This window comes from Stenella coeruleoalba, assembly GCF_951394435.1.
Source record: "Stenella coeruleoalba genome assembly, chromosome: 2".
NCBI classification, from domain to species: domain Eukaryota; kingdom Metazoa; phylum Chordata; class Mammalia; order Artiodactyla; family Delphinidae; genus Stenella; species Stenella coeruleoalba.
The window spans coordinates 19,165,250-19,185,539 of NC_137147.1; positions in this window are offsets into that span (position 1 = coordinate 19,165,250).

Sequence of the window (20,290 nt, forward strand, 5' to 3'; positions counted from 1 at the left end):
AAGCGCGGACCCCAGAGACGGGCGCGAGCCGCGGCTGAAAGCGCGGACCCCAGAGACGGGCGCGAGCCGCGGCTGAGGGCGCGGACCCCAGAGACGGGCGCGAGCCGCGGCTGAGGGCGCGGACCCCAGAGACGGGCGCGAGCCGCGGCTGAGGGCGCGGACGCCAGAGACGGGCGCGAGCCGCGGCTGAGGGCGCTGACTCCAGAGACGGGCGCAAGCCGCGGCTGGAGGCGCGGACCCCAAGGCGGGCGGGAGACGTTGGGGCTGCTGCTGCCGCCACCAAGGGGCCTGTGCGCGAGCGCAGGTCGCTCTCCACTCCCCTCTTCCGCGGAGCCTGTGCAGCCCGCCACTGCCGGGTTCCCGGGATCCGGAGACGACTTCCCCGGGAGAGCGCACGGCGGGCCTCGGGCTGGTGCAGAGTCACGCCGGACTTTGCCGCCGCAGGCCCGCCCCGCATTCCGTGCCCCTCCCTCCCCGCCGCCGGCCTCCGTACGCCAGAACCCCCGAATCAGCGGCTCCTTTAACCCCGTCCTGTCTGAGCAAAGAACAGACGCCCTCCAGCGACCTACACGCAGAGGCAGGGCCAAATCCAAAGCTGAGCCCCTGGGAGCTGTGAGAACAAAGAAGAGAAAGGGAAATCTCTCCCAGCAGCCTCAGAAGCAGCGGATTAAAGCTCCACAATCAACTTGATGTACCCTGCATCTGTGGAATACATGAATAGACAGCCAATCATCCCAAATTAAGGAGGTGGACTTTGGGAGCAAGATCTATGATTTTTCTCCCTATTCCTCTTTTTGTGAATGTGTATGTGTATGCTTCTGTGTGAGATCTTGTCTGTATAGTCTTGCTTCCACCATTTGTCCTAGGTTCTATCCGTCCATGGTTTTTTCTTAAAATTTTTTTTCTTAATAATCAATTTTAATTTTAAGAACGTTATTATACTTTACCTTCGTCCTTTCTTTCTTTCTTTCTTTCCTTCCTTCCTTCCCTCCTTTAGACAACGAATCATCCCAAATTGAGGAGGTGGTCTCTGACAGCAAGATTTATGATTTTTCCCCCTTTACCTCTTTTTGTGAGGGTGTATGTGTACGCTTCTGTGTAAGACTTTGTCTGTATAGCTTTGATTCCAACATTTGTCCTAAGGTTCTATCCGTCCCTTTTTTTTTTCTAATTAAGAATTTTTTAATTCAATAACTTTATTATACTCTATTTTATTTTTACTGTATCTTCTTTCTGTTTTCCCTTCTTTCCCTCCTTCCTTCCTTCCTCCCTCCCTCCTTTCGTTCCTTCTTGCCTTCTTTCCTTCCTTGCTTCTTTCTTTCTTCCTTCCTTCCTTCCTTCCTTCCCTCCTTCCTTCCCTCCTTTAGACAACGAATCATCCCAAATTGAGGAGGTGGTCTCTGACAGCAAGATTTATGATTTTTCCCCCTTTACCTCTTTTTGTGAGGGTGTATGTGTACGCTTCTGTGTAAGACTTTGTCTGTACAGCTTTGCTTCCAACATTTGTCCTAAGGTTCTATCCGTCCTTTTTTTTTTTTTTTTTTTCTAATTAAGAATTTTTTTAATTCAATAACTTTATTATACTTTATTTTATTTTTACTGTATCTTCTTTCTTTTTGTTTTTCCTTCTTTCCCTCCTTCCTTCCTCCCTCCCTCCCTCCCTCCTTTCGTTCCTTCTTGCCTTCTTTCCTTCTTTGCTTCTTTCTTTCTTTCTTCCTTCCTTCCTTCCTTCCTTCCCTCCTTCCTTCCCTCCTTTCCTTCTTTCTTTCCTCATACGTCTACTAATTCCCTCTACTTTTTCTCCCTTTTATTCTGAGTCGTGTGGATGAAAGGCTCTTGGTGCTCCAGCCAGGAGGCAGGGCTCTCCCTCTGAGGTAGGAGAGCCAACTTCAAGACACTGGTTCACAAGAGACCTCCCAGCTCCAGATAATATCAAACGGCGAAAATCTCCCAGAGACCTCCATCTTAACACCAGCACCCAGCTTCACTCAACGACCAGCAAGCCACAGTGCTGGACAACCTGTGCCAAACAACTAGCAAAACAGAAACACAACCCCACCCATTAGCAGAGAGGCTGCCTAAAATCATAATAAGGCCACAGACACCCCAAAACACACCACCAGACGTGAACCTGCCCACTAGAGAGACAAGATCCAGCCTCTTCCACCACAACACAGGCACTAGTCCCCTCCACCAGGAAGCCTACACAACCCACTGAACCAACCTTAGCCACTGGAGACAGACATCAAAAACAGGAGGAACTACGAACCTGCAGCCTGCAAAAAGGAGACCCCAAACACAGTAAGATAAGCAAAATGAGAAAACAGAAAAACACACAGCAGATAAAGGAGCAAGATAAAAATGCACCAGACCTAACAAATGAAGAGGAAATAGGCAGTCTACCTGAAAAAGAATTCAGAATAATGATAGTAAGGTTGATCCGAAATCTTGGAGATAGAATGGACAATAGAATGGACAAAATGCAAGAATCAGTTAACAAGGACCTAGAAGAACTAAAGATGAAACAAGCAATGATGAACAACACAATAAATGAAATTAAAAATACTCTAGAGGGGATCAATAGCAGAATAACTGAGGCAGAAGAACGGATAAGTGACCTGGAAGATAAAATAGTGGAAATAACTACTGCAGAGCAGAATAAAGAAAAAAGAATGAAAAGAACTGAGGACAGTCTCAGAGACCTCTGGGACAACATTAAACGCACCAACATTCGAATTATAGGGGTTCCAGAAGAAGAAGAGAAAAAGAAAGGGACTGAGAAAATATTTGAAGAGATTATAGTTGAAAACTTCCCTAATATGGGAAAGGAAATAGTTAATCAAGTCCAGGAAGCACAGAGAGTCCCATACAGGATAAATACAAGGAGAAATACGCCAAGACACATATTAATCAAACTGTCAAAAATTAAATACAAAGAAAGCATATTAAAAGCAGCAAGGGAAAAACAACAAATAACACATAAGGGAATCCCCATAAGGTTAACAGCTGATCTTTCAGCAGAAACCCTACAAGCCAGAAGGGAGTGGCAGGACATACTGAAAGTGATGAAGGAGAAAAACCTGCAACCAAGACTACTCTACCCAGCAAGGATCTCATTCAGATTTGATGGAGAAATAAAAACCTTTACAGACAAGCAAAAGCTGAGAGAGTTCAGCACCACCAAACCAGCTTTACAACAAATGCTAAAGGATCTTCTCTAGGCAAGAAACACAAGAGAAGGAAAAGACCTATAATAACGAACCCAAAACAATATAGAAAATGGGAATAGGAACATACATATCGATAATTACCTTAAATGTAAATGGACTAAATGCTCCCACCAAAAGACACAGATTAGCTGAATGGATACAAAAACAAGACCCTTACATATGCTGTCTACAAGAGACCCACTTCAGACCTAGAGACACATACAGACTAAAAGTAAGGGGATGGAAAAAGATATTCCATGCAAATGGAAACCAAAAGAAAGCTGGAGTAGCAATTCTCATATCAGACAAAATAGACTTTAAAATAAGAACTATTAAAAGAGACAAAGAAGGACACTACATAATGATCAAGGGATCGATCCAAGAAGAAGATATAACAATTGTAAATATTTATGCACCCAACATAGGAGCACCTCAATACATAAGGCAAATACTAACAGCCATAAAAGGGGAAATTGACAGTAACACATTCATAGTAGGGGACTTAAACACCCCACTTTCACCCATGGACAGATCATCCAAAATGAAAATAAATAAGGAAACACAAGCTTTAAATGATACATTAAACAAGATGGACTTAATTGATATTTATAGGACACTCCATCCAAAAACAACAGAATACACATTTTTCTCAAGTGCTCACGGAACATTCTCCAAGATAGATCATATCTTGGGTCACAAATCAAGCCTTGGCAAATTTAAGAAAATTGAAATTGTATCAAGTATCTTTTCTGACCACAACGCCATGAGACTAGATATCAATTACAGGAAAAGATCTGTAAAAAATACAAACACATGGAGGCTAAACAATACACTACTTAATAATGAAGTGATCACTGAAGAAATCAAAGAGGAAATCAAAAAATACCTAGAAACAAATGACAATGGAGACACAACGACCCAAAACCTGTGGGATGCAGCAAAAGCAGTTCTAAGGGGGAAGTTTATAGCAATACAAGCCCACCTTAAGAAGCAGGAAACATCTAGAATAAACAACCTAACCTTGCACCTCAAGCAATTAGAGAAAGAAGAACAAAAAAACCCCAAAGCTAGCAGAAGGAAAGAAATCATAAAAATCAGATCAGAAATAAATGAAAAAGAAATGAAGGAAACAATAGCAAAGATCAATGAAACTAAAAGCTGGTTCTTTGAGAAGATAAACAAAATAGATAAACCACTAGCCAGACTTATCAAGAAAAAAAGGGAGAAGACTCAAATCAATAGAATTAGAAATGAAAAAGGAGAGGTAACAACTGACACTGCAGAAATAAAAGAGATCATGAGAGATTACTACAAGCAACTCTATGCCAATAAAATGGACAATCTGGAAGAAATGGACAAATTCTTAGAAATGCACAACCTGCCAAGACTGAATCAGGAAGAAATAGAAAATATGAACAGACCAATCACAAGCACTGAAATTGAAACTGTGATTAAAAATCTTCCAACAAAGAAAAGCCCAGGACCAGATGGCTTCACAGGCGAATTCTATCAAACATTTAGAGAAGAGCTAACACCTATCCTTCTCAAACTCTTCCAAAATATAGCAGAGGGAGGAACACTCCCAAACTCATTCTACGAGGCCACCATCACCTTGATACCAAAACCAGGCAAGGATGTCACAAAGAAAGAAAACTACAGACCAATATCACTGATGAACATAGATGCAAAAATCCTCAACAAAATACTAGCAAACAGAATCCAACAGCACATTAAAAGGATCATACACCATGATCAGGTGGGGTTTGTTCCAGGAATGCAAGGATTCTTCAATATACGCAAATCTATCAATGTGATAAACCATATTAACAAACTGAAGGAGAAAAACCATATGATCATCTCAATAGATGCAGAGAAAGCTTTTGACAAAATTCAACACCCATTTATGATAAAAACCCTGCAGAAAGTAGGCATAGAGGGAACTTTCCTCAACATAATAAAGGCCATATACGACAAGCCCACAGCAAACATCATCCTCAATGGTGAAAAACTGAAAGCATTTCCACTAAGATCAGGAACAAGACAAGGGTGCCCACTCTCACCACTCTTATTCAACATAGTTTTGGAAGTTTTAGCCACAGCAATCAGAGAAGAGAAGGAAATAAAAGGAATACAAATCGGAAAAGAAGAAGTAAAGCTGTCACTGTTTGCAGATGACATGATCCTATACATAGAGAATCCTAAAGATGCGACCAGAAAACTACTAGAGCTAATCAATGAATTTGGTAAAGTAGCAGGATACAAAATTAATGCACAGAAATCTCTGGCATTCCTATATACTAATGATGAAAAATCTGAAAGTGAAATCAAGAAAATACTCCCATTTACCATTGCAACAAAAAGAATAAAATATCTAGGAATAAACCTACCTAAGGAGACAAAAGACCTGTATGCAGAAAACTATAAGACACTGATGAAAGAAATTAAAGATGATACAAATAGATGGAGACATATACCATGTTCTTGGATTGGAAGAATCAACATTGTGAAAATGACTCTACTACCCAAAGCAATCTATAGATTCAATGCAATCCCTATCAAACTACCACTGGCATTTTTCACAGAACTAGAACAAAAAATTTCGCAATTTGTATGGAAACACAAAAGACCCCGAATAGCCAAAGCAATCTTGAGAACAAAAAAAGGAACTGGAGGAATCAGGCTCCCTGACTTCAGACTATACTACAAAGCTACAGTTATCAAGACAGTATGGTACTGGCACAAAAACAGAAAGATAGATCAATGGAACAGGATAGAAAGCCCAGAGATAAACCCATGCACATATGGACACCTTATCTTTGATAAAGGTGGCAGGAATGTACAGTGGAAAAAGGACAGCCTCTTCAATAAATGGTGCTGGGAAAACTGGACAGGTACATGTAAAAGAATGAAATTAGAACACTCCCTAACACCATACACAAAAATAAGCTCAAAATGGATTAAAGACCTAAATATAAGGCCAGAAACTATCAAACTATTAGAGGAAAACATAGGCAGAACACTCTATGACATAAATCACAGCAAGATTCTTTCTGACCCACCCCCTAGAGTAATGGAAATAAAAACAAAAATAAACAAATGGGACCTAATGAAACTTCAAAGCTTTTGCACAGCAAAGGAAACCATAAACAAGACCAAAAGACAACCCTCAGAATGGGAGAAAATATTTGCAAATGAAGCAACTGACAAAGGATTAATCTCCAAAATTTACAAGCAGCTCATGCAGCTCAACAACAAAAAAACAAACAACCCAATCCAAAAATGGGCAGAAGACCTAAATAGACATTTCTCCAAAGAAGATATACAGACTGCCAACAAACACATGAAAGAATGCTCAACATCATTAATCATTAGAGAAATGCAAATCAAAACTACAATGAGATATCATCTCACACCAGTCAGAATGGCCATCATCAAAAAATCTAGAAACAATAAATGCTGGAGAGGGTGTGGAGAAAAGGGAACCCTCTTGCACTGCTGGTGGGAATGTGAATTGGTTCAGCCACTATGGAGAACAGTATGGAGGTTCCTTAAAAAACTACAAATAGAACTACCATATGACCCAGCAATCCCACTACTGGGCATATACCCTGAGAAAACCGAAATTCAAAAAGAGTCATGTACCAAAATGTTCATCGCAGCTCTATTTACAATAGCCCGGAGATGGAAACAACCTAAGTGCCCATCATCGGATGAATGGATAAAGAAGATGTGGCACATATATACAATGGAATATTACTCAGCCATAAAAAGAAACGAAATTGAGCTATTTGTAATGAGGTGGATAGACCTAGAGTCTGTCATACACAGTGAAGTAAGTCAGAACGAAAAAGACAAATACAGTATCCTAACACATATATATGGAATTTAAGAAAAAAAAAATGTCATGAAGAACCTAGGGGTAAGGCAGGAATAAAGACGCAGACCTCCTAGAGAACGGACTTGAGGTTATGGGGAGGGGGAAGGGTGAGCTGTGACGGGGCGAGAGAGAGTCATGGACATATACACACTAACAAACGTAGTAAGGTAGATAGCTAGAGGGAAGCAGCCGCATGGCACGGGGATATTGGCTCGGTGCTCTGTGACAGCCTGGAGGGGTGGGATAGGGAGGGTGGGAGGGAGGGAGACGCAAGAGAGAAGAGATATGGGAACATATGTATATGTATAACTGATTCACTTTGTTATAAAGCAGAAACTAACACACCATTGTAAAGTAATTATACCCCAATAAAGATGTTAAAAAAAAAAAAAAAAAAAAAAAAAGAATGACACCACTTCCCAGGCCTTCTGAGAGGGACGTCTATCAGGGTCTGGAGTTCACGTGCCACTGCTGCCCACCCATCTGCTTTGTGAAATGGAATCGTAATAAACTGCTCTATGAAAGGGAAAATATGTATAAACATATAATATTAGGATAAACACTGGCATGCATCAATTAGCATGCAAAATATTATTTGTTAACATTATTAGAGTAATCAAATAGGTAAAACTTAATCAGAATTGTGTTATCTTGGAGATTTTTGATATCTATTAGGCAAGCCAAGCATATATATTCACAAGGACCTGTTTTGGGACACATTCTTCTTGACAGTAGAGGCATCGGTAACTACATCAGCCTGCAGAAGGGTGGTGAAAGTCTTTGCTGTAGGCTGGGTAGCCTGAAAAACAACCCTGAATACAGCACTGGTGTTGACATGGAGGACTCTGAAATCAAAAAAACTGGGTTTGAGTCCTATTTCAGTCTCTGACTAGATTGGGACTTCAGGTATTAGCTTAATGTATCTAAATCCCAGTTTCCTAACATACAAAAAAAGGTGATCAATATTATCTACCTCTAACACTCTTCTTAGCACTATTTGAAAAAAATAGGTTATCTTCTTAAACTAGTGCCTAGTACAAACTGGCTTTTCCATGATTGCAGTTATTAAGTCATTGACACAGTTGTGTTTTAAAAAGCTGCTCTAGGAAGCCAACATTTAGAAAACTAAGGATACTGTACCATGAATATAGCAGAGAAATTTAAATGCACATCATGATTGAAGATAAATGGTTAAGTGTGTATATTTGCACATGTGTGATGCACATATGCAGATGTAGTGTATATACTATCTCAGCACTATAGATTTGGGCATGTTATCAAGATAAATATTTTTGTATGATAGGAGCAGCCCCCAACTAGAAAGACAGAAGCAACTGCTCAAATGAGGACAGATTCAACTGTGTAGGTGTTACAGACAGCGAAATTTCCACATAACTCTCCAGAAGGCCAGAATTTACTGGAACAGCAGATGGAGAGATTTTAATCTTGAAGTCTAACTCGAATAAATTAAATAAAGAATATGCAAAAGCAAAATAACAGCAATAATTTCTAACCACTTTTCTCTTTTAGACAATCCACTCTTATCTGTGTCTTTAAACTTCAGTTGTCTTCTTTGCAGATTGTTCAAAAATCTGTTTTTAGTCATGAATTCTAAAACTGTATTTCAATTTTCCTACTCTACATTTCAAACTTTGCTTTTTGCTGATACCTCCAAGTTTTTATCTTTCCCCTGAATCCTTTTTTGCCTAACTCTGTTCCCTTTGCCTGAGAGGCGTATCACAGTTCTCCTAATAATTCATGGAAGGAATTTCAGACTGCATGGGGAAATACATAGCAATGGAAGAGGAGCTGACAGGTAGGGAAGTTATGACTTGGATAATGTGCACTTTGATGTCAACATATATTTAATTTGGTTATAACTGTAAATATTATATGTAAGATTAACTCTGAGGTTTCCCTGGTGGCACAGTGGTTGAGAGTCTGATTGCTGATGCAAGGGACACGGGTTCGTGCCCCAGTCAGTGAAGATCCCACATGCCACGGAGCAGCTGGGCCTGTGAGCCATGGCCGCTGAGCCTGCGCGTCCGGAGCCTGTGCTCTGCAGCGGGAGAGGCCACAGCAGTGAGAGGCCCGCGTATCGCAAAAAAAAAAAAAAAAAAAAAAAGATTAACTTTACCCATTACTCTGTTCCTATGGTGTAAAGAAGTAATTTGGTAGGACTGATTTCCAAATCTTGCACACTCCACTGAAAAGTCCTTAGAATATCTTGCCTGATAAGAGTGTTTTTGTTTACCTGAGGACTTGGGTCTTGACACATTGTTTATACTAACAATTCAGTTTATGATGGGGGCCTTGGGCTGGAGTGGTGTCTGTTTTAACCTTGGAAGAGCTGGAAACTTAGTAACTAAGATCAGTCACATGTATAGTAGATGCCATACCTATGTTACTGACCCCAATAAAAACCCTGAACACAAAGGCTAAGGTAGCTTCCCTGGTTGGCAATACTTTATGAGTGTCATCAAACCACATTGCTGGGGGAATTGGGAAGTGTCTGTATGACCCCACCAGGAAAGAAAAACTGGAAGCTAATGTCTGGTCTCTCCTGAACTCTGCTCTATGCAACTTTTAACTTTGCTAATTTTAATGTCTCCTTTTTCTGCTGTAATAAACTGGCTATTAATCTGGCTATTCACAGGGATATGAATTGATGCAACCATCATGAAAAGCTGTTGAATAATTCATATGGTAAATTTTTAAAATATGTTTCCCTTTGGCCGATTATTTCAACCTCTAAGAATTTTTACAAGAAAATAATTGTATGTGTGTTCAAAAATTTAGTGATAAGGGTGGCCATCACAGCATTTTTTTGTTAACAAAAGAAGTTGGAAAAAATCTAAATGTTCAATAAAGGGTTAAGTAAATAAAAAGGAACCCCATTCAGGGTAAAAATTGTGTTATAGAACTACAGTTTTTAACAAACAGAAAACTCAGAATAGATTGTTGAGTGATGTAAAAGAGTTTATTAAACTTTATATCATTTTTTAAGGAAAATGGTAATTTACATACATATATATGTATTTTTGATGATTTTTAAAAAAATTTGCTATATGTATCATACAATTAAAAATCCAAGAAATATTTCTAAAGAAAGGACCTAGGAAATCTAGGATTCCTAAAAATATTCATCTTTCTAGTCTTTTAAAAATTATTTTATACATGTAACAGAAAAATAATACCTATTAAGGAAAACATTGATAAAATGGACTCAGTAATAAAAATGAGCAGCTATGATCTATTAACAAAAATGAACTATCCATAGAAGGTCTATTCCTCTGTAATTTTTTACAATTATTATTTAATTTATTGAAATAAGAAAAACAGAAACAAAACACCCATTTCTGCCACCCCCATCTCTGGTAACCACCAATCTATTCTCTGTATCTATGAACTTGTTTTTCTTGTTTTTGTTTGTAAATATATATATGCATATATAATATATACATTATATTTTAGATTCCACATATAAGAGAGATCATACTTATTTGTCTTTTTCTGTCTGACTTATTTCACTTAGAATTATGCCCTTGAGGTCCATCTATGTCATGGCAAATGGCAGGATTTCATTCTTTTTTAGTGACTGAATGGCATTCCATTGTACATATATACACCAAATTTTCTTATCCATTCATCCATTGATTGACATTTAGGTTGTTTCCATATCTTGGCTACTATAAATAATGCTGCAATGAAGACAGAGGTCCATATATCTTTTTGAATTAATTTTTTTTGATAAATACCCAGAGACAGACTTGCTGGATAATATGCTGGTTCATTTTTTTAAATTTTTTAACGGCCCTCTATACTGTTTCCCATAATGGCTGCACCAATTTACACTCTCAACAACAGTGAATAAGGATTCTCTTTACTCCACATACTTACTATCTGTAGATTTTTTGAAAATAGCAATTCTGACAACTGTGAGGTGATATGTCATTGTGGATTTGGCTTGTATTTCCCTGATGATTAATGATATAGCACATCTTTTTATGTACCTATTGCCCGTCTGTATGTTTTGCTTGGAAAAATGTCTATTTATCTCTTCTGCCCATTTTTAAATCAAATTGTTTTTTTTTTTTTGCTATTGAGTCGTATGAGGTCTTTATATATTTTGGATGTTAGTCCCTTTTCAAATATATAATTTGCAAATATTTTCTCCCATTCAGTAGGCTGCTTTATTATTCCTTTGATGGTTTCCTTTGTGTGTAGAAGCTTTTTAGTTTGACAAACTTTTTTGTTTGCTTACTTTTTTATAATACCTGTAGATATACAAATTTCTGTGTTCTTTGAGTCCTTTTAGCAAATATTTGATCCTATGGATAGTCTTGGGGACATGCAAACACAATCTTTAATAAGTATATTTGTAAAAATATAAAACTAACCTTATGAAGTTTTAGAGGATACTCAATTCTTCATGGCCAAAACTTAGACCTGAATTTATTTTATTTTTGCATCAAACAATATAAGAATTTAAACAGTCCTCATTCTTATTTCCTTTTTTTAAAAAATCTTTTAACATCTTTATTGGAGTATAATTGCTTTACAATGGTGGATTAGTTTCTACTTTATAAAAAAGTGAATCAGTTATACATATACATATGTTCCCATATCTCTTCCCTCTTGCGTCTCCCTCCTTCCCACCCTCCCTATCCCCCCACTCTAGGTGGTCACAAAGCACCGAGCTGATCTCCCTGTGCTATGTGGCTGCTTCCCACCAGCTATCTATTTTACGTTTGGTAGTGTATATATGTCCATGCCACTCTCTCACTTTCTCCCAGCTTACCCTTGCCCCTCCCCGTATCCTCAAGTCCATTCTCTAGTAGGTCTCTGTCTTTAATCCCATCTTGCCTCTAGGTTCTTCATGACCATTGTTTTTCTTTTAGATTCCATACATATGTGTTAGCATACGGTATTTGTTTTTCTCTTTCTGACTTACTTCACTCTGTATGACAGACTCTAGGGCCATCCACCTCACTACAGATAACTCAATTTCATTTATTTTTATGGCTGAGTAATACTACACTGTATATATGTGCCACATCTTCTTTACCCATTCATCTGCTGATGCACACTTAGGTTGCTACCATGTCCTGGCTATTATAAATAGAGCTGCAATGAACATTGTGGTATATGACTCTTTTTGAATTATGGTTTTCTCAGGGTATATGTCCAGGAGTGGGATTACGGGGTCATATGGTAGTTCTATTTTTAGTTTTTTAAGGAACCTCCATACTGTTCTCCATAGTGGCTGTATCAATTTACATTCCCACCAACAGTGCAAGAGGGTTCCCTTTTCTCCACACTCTCTCCAGTATTTGTTGTTTGTACATTTTCTGATGATGTCCATTCTAAGTGGTATGAAGTGATACCTCATTGTAGTTTTGATTTGCATTTCTCTAATTATTAGTGATGTTGAGCAGCTTTCCATGTGCCTCTTGGCCATCTGTATGTCTTCTTCCAGGAAATGTCTCATTAAGTCTTCTGCCCATTTTTGGATTGGGTTGTTTGTTTTTTTAATATTGAGCTGCATGAGCTGTTTATATATTTTGGAGATTAATCTGTTGTCCATTGATTCATTTGGAAATATTTTCTCTCATTCTGAGGGTTGCCTTTTCATCTTGTTTATGGTTTCCTTTGCTGTGCAAAAGCTTTTAGTTCCATTAGGTCCCATTTGTTTATTTTTGTTTTTATTTCCATTACTCTAGGAGGTGGATCAAAACAGATCTTGCTGTGATTTATGTCATAGAGTGTTCTGCCTGTTTTCCTCTAAGAGTTTTATAGTGTGCGGTCTTATATTTAGGTCTCGAATCCATTTTGAATTTATTTTTGTGTATGGTGTTAGGGAGTGTTCTAATTTCATTCTTTTACATGTAGCTCTCCAGTTTTCCCAGCACCACTCATTGAAGAGACTGCCTTTTCTCCATTGTATATCTTTGCCTCCTTTGTCATAGAATAGTTGACCATATGTGCATCGGTTCATCTCTGGGCTTTCTATCTTCTTCCATTGATCTATGTTTCTGTTTTTGTGCCAGTACCATATTGTCTTGATTACTGTAGCTTTGTAGTATAGTTTGAAGTCAGGGAGTCTGATTCCTCCAGCTCCGTTTTTTTTCCCTCAAGACTGCTTTGGCTATTTGGGGTCTTTTGTGTCTCCATACAAATTTTAAGATTTTTTTGTTCTAGTTCTGTAAAAAATGCCATTGGTAATTTGATAGGGATTGCATTGAATCTGTAGATTGCTTTGGATAGTATAGTCATTTTCACAATGTTGATTCTTCCAATCCAAGAACATGGTATATCTCTCCATCTGTTGATATCACCTTTAATTTCTTTCATTGGTGTCTTATAGTTTTCAGCATACAGGTCTTTTGTCTCTGTAGGTAAGTTTATTCCTAGGTATTTTATTCTTTTTGTTGCAATGGAAAATGGAGGTGTTTCCTTAATTTCTCTTTCAGATTTTTCATCATTAGTGTATAGGAATGCAAGAGATTTCTGTGCATTAATTTTTTTATCCTGCAAGTTTACCAAATTCATTGATTCGTTCTAGTAGTTTTCTGGTGGCATCTTTAGGATACTCTATGTATAGTATCATGTCATCTGCAAACAGTGACTGTTTTACTTCTTCTTTTCCAATTTGTATTCCTTTTATTTCTGTTTCTTCTCTGATTGTCATGGCTAGGACTTCCAAAACTATGTTGAATAATAGTGGTGATAGTGGACATCCTTGTCTTGTTCCTGATCTTAGAGGAAATGCTTTCAGTTTTTCACCATTGAGAATGATGTTTGCTGTGAGTTTTTCGTATATGGCCTTTATTATGTTGAGGTAGGTTCCCTCTGTGCCCACTTTCTGGAGAGTTTTTATCATAAACGAGTATTGAATTTTGTTGAAAGCTTTTTCTGCATCTATTGAAATGATCATATGTTTTTTCTTCTTCAGTTTGTTCATATGGTGTTTCACATTGATTGATTTGCATATATTGAAGAATCCTTGCATCCCTGGGATAAATCCCGCTTGATCATGATGTATGATCCTTTTAATGTATTATTGGTTTCTGTTTGCTAGTATTTTGTTGAGGATTTTTGCATCTATATTCATCAGTGATATTGGTCTGTAATTTTCTTTCTTTTTAGTATCTTTGTCTGGTAACAGGGTGATGTTGGCCTCATAGAATGAGTTTGAGAGTGTTCCTTCCTCTGCAATTTTTTGAAAAAGTTTGCGAAGGATGGGTGTTATCTCTTCTCTAAATGTTTGATAGAATTCACCTGTGAAGCCATCTGGTCCTTGACTTTTGTTTGTTGGAAGATTTTTAATCACAGTTTCAATTTCATTACTTGTGATTGGTCTGTTCATATTTTATATTTCTTCCTGGTTCAGTCTTGGAAGGTTATGCCTTTCTAAGAATTTGTCCATTTCTTCCAGGTTATCCATTTTATTGGCATAGAGTTGCTTGTCGTAGTCTCTTAGGATGCTTTGTATTTCTGCGGTGTCTGTTGTAACTTCTCTTTTTTCATTTCTAATTTTATTGATTTGAGTCCTCTCCCTCTTTTCCTTCATGAGTCTGGCTAATGGTTTATCAATTCTGTTTATCTTCTCAAAGAACCACTCTTTACTTTTATTGATCTTTGGTATTGTTTCCTTTGATCCTCTTTCATTTATTTCTGCTCTGATCTTTATGATTTCTTTCCTTCTGCTAACTTTGGGGACACTTTAAATAAAAACAAATGCAATGCTCTAGTTTGAGATGCTCTAGTCAATCCCTATATCTTTTAGACATGATTTTGTGAGGAAGTTCTATTCCTACCTCTCAAGTGTACTTCCGAGAAGCATAATCATAGTTTTATAAAATTTATTTCATTACCAATATCGTAATTGCCTGATTATATATTGTTAATGGGATACCATTTTAACACAAATGCTGGTCCACACCTACTAATATTATTACTAGTGGTGATCTCATATCAGTAAATTATACACCAATTACACAGAAAATGTTTTTAAACACAGGAGTAATTTTTTTAACTAATTCAGTTTTATGGTTCCCGTAAAGTTAAATGGGGAAAGAAAACAAACACATAAATGTCAGAAAAGTAAATTATATTTATGTCATTTTATTTCCACTAAAATAAAATTTATTTTACTAGAAACAGAGGTAGAAACATCATTTTAAAAAATGACTTGAAAACTTTCTAAGTTCTACTTTCTACTTCAGAGATAAACTGTTTTTTTTCACATTTGTCTACATTTCTTTTTGAAGATTCCATATTCTGAAGCAGTCCTATAAAAGAAGCTTTTCTTTGAAAGTGACAACTGTAAACTACTGCTTAACATGGCCTTTTTGGAATAGAAGTGCCTGTTGACTCTGATAGCCCGAGTGGACCTTCTTTTCCCCAGGCTACCCTGCTGTCCATAAAATCATGCACAGTCCTTGCCAAACCATTTTGATGAGATAATATGGCTTCATACAATGCATGACTTATTTTAATCTAAGTAAGTTATTTTTTTATCTTATATATCTTCAGTTTAATATGCTTAACTTTTATTAATCTTATTCAACTTAATGCTCTGAGATACTCTAACTTAGAGGAACTCACTAACATTTGGAACTCTTCATTTGGAATACAAATAACACTAAAAACAAGTAAAAATTGTTTTAATATCATCATTTTTATATTTTTAAATACTAGAGTTCATCCCATAGATAACAAAAATTATTAGGAGAATTTAACACAAACAAAATTCGCTGACCCCAGCCAGTCTGTAAAGAAGAGATAAAATGCAATCTACAAAAAAACTGAATCAGAATTTTGCCCAAACTTTCTCTTTAACTTTTTTCTTAGGCATACTGAAAAAAATGGACTAGGTAAAAATATAAATTGAGGCAGGACAGTCAAAATAGATCTTTTTTATGAGAAACATCTGGAAAATTTGCAATCTGTCCTAAAAATCAAACTCTTCTTTCTCATTTAATTCATATGGCTCTCTTCTCCTCTTTAAACTAGTTTAGTAAGCAGGCCTGGTGGCAGGGGAAAGGACCCTCCCCCAAGACCAACTTTGATTATTCACTTCATAATGGCATATGACAGAAGCTTTCCAGACTTGGCTGAGAAAATCTTTGTGAAGTGTCTGCTGGCTGTTATCACATCTCAACCTGCTGGGCACTTGCAAATATGACTTTAAAAGCCAGTTGATCCCCTGCTGCTACTCTCTGGGAGAGAGTGTTCCCAGAGGCTCAAGCTGCTACTAAATGAGGCCTTATGCAGCTAATGCCAAGGAACAAATCTCATTTTGTTTTTAAACTCCAATATTACACCAAAAATTAATGAAAAGGGTATGAAGAGAATAGAGTATTAATGGGTTACTAGAAAAAAATTTACCATGTTGAGGAGAAAATATTTCAAGAGAGTTTACAGAAAGGAATAATTAGAAAGATGCTTCTATTCAGACTGGTTAGTGCCCTTAACATAGAAGTTCTGTAATATAATACGCTGTACATAAATTGCTTTACAATTTTCCCATTATTTATTACCTGTTTCATCAGACTAAGCTCTTCAGATTCTTGTATGAGCTTGGCATCTAGTTACCATGGAATAAATGTCAGTAGAAAAAAAAAACAAATGAATGAATTACTAATGTTAACTTTATGATTGACTATAGCAGTTTAGCGATATCTTGCTTCTAATCCTTCATATTTTACACTGAAAATTCATTTTGTTTATTTGGGTTTATAGACTATTCTTATGAATTTCTTAAATTCCCTTGGTGTCCTAGAGATTGGTTCCAGGAGCCCCCTGGATACTAAAATCTGAAGATGCTCGAGTCCTCCACATAAAATATGATAGTACAGTGGGCTCTCCATATCTGTGGGTTCTACATTCACAGATAAGGAGGGTCGACTGTACTTTGTGTTTCTTCTTCTCTTAAAACACTAATAGCAGTTGTTAGGGGAGGGAGAATAATTTTGAACCTCTGAGTACGTTTGGCAATCTATGGAAATTTATGCTTACCAAGACTTGGGAGTGGGGGGGAACAGTTATGGCATTTAATGGGTAGAGACCAGGGATACACTAAGTATCTTACCATGAACAAGAAAGTCTCCACAACAAAGAATTATCTGGCTTAAAATGTCAATAGTGTTGAGGTTGAAAAAACATGTCTTAAAAAATCTGTTCTTCTCCATTAAAGAGTTTTGGGCTGTCTTGGTTTCTTTTTTTTTTTTTTTTCCTCTCAGTTGAAGCTGTGATGTCTAGACTCTGGGCCACATGATGAACATTGTTCCTTCACTTTCCTGTCACCCTTGGGGCCTGCTAACACATTTTCAGGTAATTACCTGCAGCCAAAGATCAATAAAGTTGCAACCTGGAGCAAATAAGTACATAGGCCAAGGTTGTCCCCATTCATTTTCTAGACTTCATCCTAAGGAGAAATGTGTCTTGAGTAAAGGACTGCTGAGTCCCCACCACTTTTTCTCTTACTCTGGGGAAAATTTTCCTTTTATTATTCTAAAAATAAGCTATTAGAATGCAAAGGGAGGGGAACCTTCAAGATGGCAGAAGAGTAAGACATGGAGATAAACTACCTCTCCACAAATACATCAAACATACATCTACATGAGGAAGAACACCTACTGAAGACTGGCAGAAGACCTTAGACTTCTCTAAAGGCAAGAAAATCTCCACATACCTGGGGAGGGACAAAGGAAAAACAGAGACAAAAGAATAGGGACAGGACCCATACCTCTGGGAGAGAGTTGTGAAGGTGGAAAAGTTTCCACACACTAGGGAGCCCCTTCACTGGGGGAGATGGGGGGTGGGCAGGGAGGAAGCTTCAGAACCAAGGAGGAGAGCACAGCAACAGGGATGCAGAGGGAAAAGCGGAGAGATTCCCACAGAAAGAATCTGTGACAACCAACATTCACCAGCCTGAGAGGCTTGTCTACTCACTCACTGAGGTGAGTGGGGGCTAAGATCTGAAGCTCAGGCTTTGGAAGTCAGACCCCAGGTAGAGGACTGGGGTTGGCTGCAGGAACACAGCCTGAAAGGGGCTAGTGCACCACAGCTAGCTGGGAGGGAGTCCAGGAAAATGTTTGGACCTGCCAGAGAGGCAAGAGACCTTTGTTTTGGGGTGTGAGAGGAGAGGGAATTCCTTCCCAGTGTGCCCACAGAAGGCAGAACACTGCCTAAGCGAGTGCCAGAGACAGGCACAAGCCACAGATATCAGCTCGGATCCCAGAGACAGGCATGAAATGCTAAGGCTACGGCCACTGCCACCAAGAATCCTGTGTACAAGCACAGGTCACTATCCACACTGCCCCCACAGGAGCCTGCCCAGCCGGCCACTGGCAGGGTCCTGAGATCCAGGAACAAGTTCCCCAGGAGAACACATGGCATGCCTCAGGCTCTTGCAATGTCATGCCAGCCTCTGCCACTTCAGGTTTGCCCATATTCCAATTATGAATACCATACCTCCCCTCTCCCCAGCCTGAGAGATCAGGAAAGCCCTAATCAGCTGCTGCTTTAACCCCCTCATGTCTGAGTGGGGAACAGATGCCTGAGGGCAACCAACGTGCAGAGGCAGGGCCAAATCCAAAGCTGAACCCCAGAAGCTGTGCGAACAAAGAAGAGAAAGGGAAATTTCTCTATGCAGCCTCAGAAGCAGCAGATTAAATCACGACAATCAACTTGATAAATCCTGCATCTGAAGAATACCTGAATAGACAATGAATGATCCCAAAATTGAGGTGGTGGACTTTGGAAGCAACTGTAGACTTGGGGTTTGCCTTCTTCTTCTAATTTGTTTCTGGTTTTATGTTTACCTTAGTATAATATTTAGTGCTTATTATCATTGGTGGATTTGTTTATTGGTTTGGTTGCTCTCTTCCTTTTTAAAATATATATATATATTTTTTCTTCTCCTTTTTCTCTTTTTGTGAGTGTGTATGTGTATGCTTCTTTGTGTGACTTTGTCTGTATAGGTTGGCTTTTACCATTTGTCCTAGGGTCCTCTCTGTTCATTTTCTTGTTTTTGTTTTTTTTTTTTTCTCTCTTTCTCTTCTTCTGAGCCATGTGATTGTCAGGCTCTTGGTGCTCTGTCTGGGAGTCGGGCCTGAGGCTTAAAGGTGAGAGGACTGAGTCCAGGACATTGGACCACCAGAAACGTCTCAGCCCCATGTAATATCAATTGGTGAGAGCATTCCCAGAGATCTGCATTTCAACACTAAGACCCAGCTCCACCAAACGGCCATCAAGCTCCTGTGATGGACGCCCCATGCCAAACAACTAGCAACACAGGAACACAACAACACCCATTAGCAGAGAGGCTGCCTAAAGTCATACTAAGTTCACAGACACTCCAAAACACACCACCGTACATGCTCTGCACACCAGAAGGACAAGATACAGCCCCGCCCACCAGAACACAGGCATCAGTCCCCTCCACCAGGAAACCTACACAAGTCACTGAAGCAACCTCATCCACTGGGGGCAGAAACCAAAAATAACAGGAACTACAAACTTGCAGTCTGCAAAAAGGAGACCCAAAACATGGTAAGTTAAACAAAATGAGAAAACAGGGAAATAAGCAGCAGATGAAGGAGCAAGGTAAAAACCCACCAGACCAAACAAATGAATAAGAAATAGAGAGTCTACCTGAAAAAGAATTTAGAGTAATGATAGTAAAGATGATGCAAAATCTCAGAAATAGAATGGAGAAAATACAAGAAACATTTAACAAGGACCTAGAGAATGAAAAAACAAACAAACAAAGATGAACACAATAAATTAAATTTAAAATACTGTAGAATGAATCAACAGCAGAATAACAGAGGCAGAAGAACAGAGAAGTGTCCTGGAAGATAAAATAGTGGAAATAACTGCCACAGAGCAGAATAAAGAAAAAAGAATGGAAAGAATTGAGGACAGTCTCAGAGACCTATGGGACACATTAAATGTACCAACATTCAAATTATGGGGGTCCCAGAAGAAGAAGCGAAAAAGAAAGCATCTAAAAAAATGTTTGAAGAGATTATATTTGAAAACTTCCCTAACATGGGAAAGGAAATAGTCAATCAAGTCCAGGAAGTGCAGAGAATCCCATATAGGATAAACCCAAGGAGAAACACTCTAAGACATATATTAATCAAGCTATCAAAAATTAAATTCAAAGAAAAAAAATATTAAAAGCAGCAAA